Source organism: Diachasma alloeum, unplaced genomic scaffold (assembly GCF_001412515.2).
Source record: "Diachasma alloeum isolate Michigan unplaced genomic scaffold, Dall2.0 Dall_scaffold_00274, whole genome shotgun sequence".
Classification (NCBI taxonomy): domain Eukaryota; kingdom Metazoa; phylum Arthropoda; class Insecta; order Hymenoptera; family Braconidae; genus Diachasma; species Diachasma alloeum.
In genome coordinates, this window is record NW_021680413.1 from 3,686 (window position 1) to 10,595 (window position 6,910).

Sequence of the window (6,910 nt, forward strand, 5' to 3'; positions counted from 1 at the left end):
GGAGCTCTTGGTGGTGGTCGGTCCTGAGGATCTCAATGGGGTTGGTGCCATCAATCTACCACCAATCTGATGGCAGCACGAGGCGTAGGCGTGTTCCCGAGCTACTTGCAGGCATGGCCCTCTTGTTTTTGCATACAAACAATGAATGTAATGCCAATTTTATTATATTTTGTATGAAATAAATAATAATTTCAACAATTAAATGATATTTTTTTTCCATCTCAAAAACATCAGCTACCTGCCACCCTTTTCATCCTTAAGATCCTAAGACTGTTTAATACCGCGTGCGAATTAAACCGCTAATCTGCAAAAACTGCGAATCAAACTGCGAATCAAAACCGCGAATTAAAACCGCGAATTCTAACCGCGCATTAAAACCGCGACTTGATTAATCCCACCCCACCAGCAACTCGCGGGGGCCTCTTCCATAGTTCTTGCCCCCCCAGGATAGACGAAACGTAGAATCCGCGGATTAAAACGCGAGTTAAAACCACGAATTAATTAATCCCATCCCACCACCCGCTCGCGGGAGCCTCCAGTCCCTAGAATCGATGAAATGTAATATCCGCGAATTAAACCGTGAATTAAAATCTCCAAAATTGAAAATCTCAAATTCGAATCAAAACTGTGAATCAAAACCGCGAATTAAAACCGCGAATTAAACCCGCGAATTAAAACCGCGCATCAAAACCCCGAATTAAAACTGCGATTTGATTAATCCCGCCCCACCACCCACTCGCGGGGGCGTCTTGGACAAGTCTCCAGCGCTCGCCCCAGAAACGTTACCCCAGCACCCGTCTCATACATCTACTAGTAATATTTTCGCGGAAATTCCGGGAAGACTTATTGGGAATTTTTATCGCGTTGCCGTAATACGAAAATTTCAAGGAATTTCGTCATTGCAAATTAAAAATTTCTATAAATTTCAGTCCAATTATATGTGTACGTCCACGTGAAAAGGGCCCATTTTATCGCATCTAATTTCTGAGAAATTCACTTTTTTCTCTCCACTCCATTTATCCCATTGTTAAATTGATTTTTTGATCTTCTATACAGATGTCACACGGAGAAAAATAAATCGGTAAGTCTTGCGATCGCAAGGAGTTTCCCGAAGATCCCCATTTTTCATGCACGAAGAACAATGAAGCTTTTTGGAATCTTCGGGAAATTCTATCCTATCCTACTCAAATAGGAGCGGAGGAATGAATTTTCAAAAGCGCGGAGTAACCTCGAACGGTTCTCCGGCGTCGAGTGAGCGCGGAGGGGCGCCCCCGATTAGAAAATTCATCCCCCCCCGCCCCCCTAATTGCGAAGAGGAAATTAACGCAACATCTATCGATCGAGAATAATATTGTCAATAAATGACAGTGGTTTCATTCCCTCAGTCTCTATTAGGAGAGGTGGAATGAATTTTCAAAACGCGCAGTAACTCCGAACAAGTTCTTCTCATTCAAAAATTAATTTCTCCCCTCCCTAATTGAGATAAAGTAATGAAACCAAAGCTTACCGATTGAGAATTATATTTTTAATAAATTACATCGGTTTCATTTCTTAATCTCAGTTAGGAACGGAGGAATGAATTTTCAAAAGCTCGGAGAAACCCCGAACGGCTTTCCGACCTCGAGTGAGCCCGAAGGGGCTCTCCCGATTGGAAAATTCATTTCTCCCACCCTAATTACAATGAAGGAATGAAACCGATGCCGATCGATAGAGAATTAAATTCTCAATAAATGACAGCGGTTTCATTCCTTAATCTCAAGTAGGAGCGGAGGAATGAATTTTCGAACGCGCGGAGAAATCCCGAATGGCTCTCCGGCGTCGAGTGAGTCCCGAAGGGCTCCCCTGATGGGAAGATTCATTCCCCCACCCCCCTAATTGCGAAGAGAGAATTAAAGCGACATTTATCGATCGAGAATAATATTCTCTATAAATGACAGTGGTTTCATTTCTTAATCTCTATTAGGAGAGGAGGAATGAATTTTCAAAGCGCGCAGTAACTCCGAACAAGTTCTTCTCATTCAAAAATTAATTTCTCCCCTCCCTAATTGAGATGATGTAATGAAACCAAAGCTTACCGATTGAGAATTATATTTTTAATAAATGACATCGGTTTCATTGCTTAATCTCAGTTAGGAACGGAGGAATGAATTTTCAAAAGCGCGGAGAAACCCCGAACGGCTTTCCGACGTCGAGTGAGCCCGGAGGGGCTCTCCCGATTGGAAAATTCATTTCTCCCACCCTAATTAACATGGAGGAATGAAACCGATGCCGATCGATAGAGAATTAAATTCTCAATAAATGACAGCGGTTTCATTACTTAATCTCAAGTAGGAGCGGAGGAACGAATTTTCGAAAGCACGGAGAAACCCCGAACGGCTCTCCGGCGTCGAGTGAGTCCGGAGTAGTCCAATGAACGAAGGTCTAACATACGAATGTTTGCTAATCAGGCTTTATTTTTGATACAATTTGTGATTTGGGCGTATGAAACTAATGGCGGATGTTTAAGGTTCCCCAATTTTGTGCGGGGGTTGAAAAAGCCAAAAAAATACGCCTGAAAACCGTTTCTTCGGAATAACTCGTGAATAACGCGCTGTACGTCTAAAAACTTGAGGTACAAAGTTATAGAGCTCAAAATTCTACACAAGGAATGTTCGGGGCACTTTACCCCTATTCCCAACCGTTCATCCCCCAGAGCCGCGTGAATAGAGATGGAAAAAAAAATGTTTTCCATTTAAAAAATTGAGGTTAATGAATTTTTTTTTGTAATTCGGAATATCAGTGTTATTTTTTCAATAGGTTGTTTATTTATTCAGAGCGAATTTAATATATGTTGCTATTTATATCTTGACATTTAATCGACGAATTTCTTTCTTTTCCCTTCGATATTTTTTATTAGAAAATTTACCACAAATTTTGTCTTGATTGTACCCGCGAATCTCCTATGGATTCAAAGTTAAACGCAATTTTCTAGCGCCAACCCCTAAATCCGGCGCAAGGAATGAGAACCGTTTGTGCGAGAGAGAAGTCTCCGTCTCGCTCCCACTCCCCACTCCCACAGCATTGTTGCGACCATTTGCGCATGCGCGCACGGGCCTGTGGAACATCACGGACTGAATGCGAGAAAAAGAATCATTTGAGGGTTTTCGTCAGCCGTTCGCTCTCTCTCTCTGTCTCTCTCTCTGTCTCTCTCTGTCTTTGTCTCTCTGTCTCTGTCTCTCTCTCTGTCTCTCTCTCTCTCTCTCGCTCTCTCTCTCTCTCTCGCTCTCTCTCTCTCTCTCGCTCTCTCTCTCTCTCTCGCTCTCTCTCTCTCTCTCGCTCTCTCTCTCTCTCTCGCTCTCTCTCTCTCTCTCGCTCTCTCTCTCTCTCTCGCTCTCTCTCTCTCTCTCGCTCTCTCTCTCTCTCTCGCTCTCTCTCTCTCTCTCGCTCTCTCTCTCTCTCTCGCTCTCTCTCTCTCTCTCGCTCTCTCTCTCTCTCTCGCTCTCTCTCTCTCTCTCGCTCTCTCTCTCTCTCTCGCTCTCTCTCTCTCTCTCGCTCTCTCTCTCTCTCTCGCTCTCTCTCTCTCTCTCGCTCTCTCTCTCTCTCTCGCTCTCTCTCTCTCTCTCGCTCTCTCTCTCTCTCTCGCTCTCTCTCTCTCTCTCGCTCTCTCTCTCTCTCTCGCTCTCTCTCTCTCTCTCGCTCTCTCTCTCTCTCTCGCTCTCTCTCTCTCTCTCGCTCTCTCTCTCTCTCTCGCTCTCTCTCTCTCTCTCGCTCTCTCTCTCTCTCTCGCTCTCTCTCTCTCTCTCGCTCTCTCTCTCTCTCTCGCTCTCTCTCTCTCTCTCGCTCTCTCTCTCTCTCTCGCTCTCTCTCTCTCTCTCGCTCTCTCTCTCTCTCTCGCTCTCTCTCTCTCTCTCGCTCTCTCTCTCTCTCTCGCTCTCTCTCTCTCTCTCGCTCTCTCTCTCTCTCTCGCTCTCTCTCTCTCTCTCGCTCTCTCTCTCTCTCTCGCTCTCTCTCTCTCTCTCGCTCTCTCTCTCTCTCTCGCTCTCTCTCTCTCTCTCGCTCTCTCTCTCTCTCTCGCTCTCTCTCTCTCTCTCGCTCTCTCTCTCTCTCTCGCTCTCTCTCTCTCTCTCGCTCTCTCTCTCTCTCTCGCTCTCTCTCTCTCTCTCGCTCTCTCTCTCTCTCTCGCTCTCTCTCTCTCTCTCGCTCTCTCTCTCTCTCTCGCTCTCTCTCTCTCTCTCGCTCTCTCTCTCTCTCTCGCTCTCTCTCTCTCTCTCGCTCTCTCTCTCTCTCTCGCTCTCTCTCTCTCTCTCGCTCTCTCTCTCTCTCTCGCTCTCTCTCTCTCTCTCGCTCTCTCTCTCTCTCTCGCTCTCTCTCTCTCTCTCGCTCTCTCTCTCTCTCTCGCTCTCTCTCTCTCTCTCGCTCTCTCTCTCTCTCTCGCTCTCTCTCTCTCTCTCGCTCTCTCTCTCTCTCTCGCTCTCTCTCTCTCTCTCGCTCTCTCTCTCTCTCTCGCTCTCTCTCTCTCTCTCGCTCTCTCTCTCTCTCTCGCTCTCTCTCTCTCTCTCGCTCTCTCTCTCTCTCTCGCTCTCTCTCTCTCTCTCGCTCTCTCTCTCTCTCTCGCTCTCTCTCTCTCTCTCGCTCTCTCTCTCTCTCTCGCTCTCTCTCTCTCTCTCGCTCTCTCTCTCTCTCTCGCTCTCTCTCTCTCTCTCGCTCTCTCTCTCTCTCTCGCTCTCTCTCTCTCTCTCGCTCTCTCTCTCTCTCTCGCTCTCTCTCTCTCTCTCGCTCTCTCTCTCTCTCTCGCTCTCTCTCTCTCTCTCGCTCTCTCTCTCTCTCTCGCTCTCTCTCTCTCTCTCGCTCTCTCTCTCTCTCTCGCTCTCTCTCTCTCTCTCGCTCTCTCTCTCTCTCTCGCTCTCTCTCTCTCTCTCGCTCTCTCTCTCTCTCTCGCTCTCTCTCTCTCTCTCGCTCTCTCTCTCTCTCTCGCTCTCTCTCTCTCTCTCGCTCTCTCTCTCTCTCTCGCTCTCTCTCTCTCTCTCGCTCTCTCTCTCTCTCTCGCTCTCTCTCTCTCTCTCGCTCTCTCTCTCTCTCTCGCTCTCTCTCTCTCTCTCGCTCTCTCTCTCTCTCTCGCTCTCTCTCTCTCTCTCGCTCTCTCTCTCTCTCTCGCTCTCTCTCTCTCTCTCGCTCTCTCTCTCTCTCTCGCTCTCTCTCTCTCTCTCGCTCTCTCTCTCTCTCTCGCTCTCTCTCTCTCTCTCGCTCTCTCTCTCTCTCTCGCTCTCTCTCTCTCTCTCGCTCTCTCTCTCTCTCTCGCTCTCTCTCTCTCTCTCGCTCTCTCTCTCTCTCTCGCTCTCTCTCTCTCTCTCGCTCTCTCTCTCTCTCTCGCTCTCTCTCTCTCTCTCGCTCTCTCTCTCTCTCTCGCTCTCTCTCTCTCTCTCGCTCTCTCTCTCTCTCTCGCTCTCTCTCTCTCTCTCGCTCTCTCTCTCTCTCTCGCTCTCTCTCTCTCTCTCGCTCTCTCTCTCTCTCTCGCTCTCTCTCTCTCTCTCGCTCTCTCTCTCTCTCTCTCTCTCCCCGTCCCCCTCCCCCTCCCCCCCTCCACCGTCGAACCTGAGTTACCCCTCAGGCCCTTGAGTTTCATGGCAGTTGATATTTTTTTGTTCCAGAAATTAAGGGATGAAAGAGGGCTAGTTCATGAGGAATCTAATTCTCCGTCGAACTGCCATTTTTTCATCCCTTAATCTCACTTAGGAGGGGAGAGGGGAATTTTTAATTCCCGGGCAAATGGTGAAAAGTCAGTGTGCGCCGCGAAAAAAATTATTTTTCTTACTCGCCCTTGACTTTCATGGCAGTTTTTATTCTTTTGTTGCAGAGATTAAGGGATGAAAAAAGAGCAGTTCGACGGAGAATTAAATTCCCCATCAATTAACCCTCTTTCATCCCTTAATCTCACTTAGGAGGGGAGAGGGGAATTTTTAATTCGCGGGCAAATGGTGAAAAGTCAGTGTGCGCCGCGAAAAAAATTATTTTTCTTACTCGCCCTTGACTTTCATGGCAGTTTTTATTCTTTTGTTGCAGAGATTAAGGGATGAAAGAGGGTTAATTAATGGAGAATTTAATTCTCCGTCGAACTGCCCGTTTTTCATCCCTTAATCTCAATTAGGAGTGGAGAGGTGAGTTTTTAATTACCGGGAGTCACTGTACGCCGCGATACTATTATTATTCTCACTGGCCCCTGACTTTCTTGGCAGTTTATATTTTTTTGTTACAGAGATTAAGAGATGAAAGAGGGTTAATTAATGGAGAATTTAATTCTCCGTCGAACTGCTCTTTTTTCATCCCTTAATCTCAATTAGGAGGGGAGAGGTGAATTTTTAATTACCGGGAGTCACTGTGCGCCGCGAAACTATTATTTTTCTCACTGGCCCATGACTTTCATGGCAGTTTATATTTTTTTGTTACAGAGATTAAGGGATGAAAGAGGGTTAATTGATGGGGAATTTAATTCTCCGTCGAACTGCCCTTTTTTCATCCCTTAATCTCAATTAGGAGGGGAGAGGTGAATTTTTAATTCGGGGGCGAATGGTGAAAAGTCAGTGTGCGCTGCAAAAGAATTATTTTTCTCACTGGCCCCTGACTTTCATGGCAGTTTATATTTTTTTGTTACAAAGATTAAGGGATGAAAGAGGGTTAATTAATGGAGAATTTAATTCTCCGTCGAACTGCCTTTTTTTCATCCCTTAATCTCAATTAGGAGGGGAGAGGTGAATTTTTAATTACCGGGAGTCACTGTGCGCCGCAAAACAATCATTTTTCTCACTGGCCCATTAGTTTCATGGCAGTTTTTATTTTTTTGTTATAGAGATTAAGGGGGAGGGGGAGAGGGAGAGAGAGAGAGAGAGGGAGAGAGAGAGTGAGAGAGAGAGAGAGAGGGAGAGAGAGAGAGAGA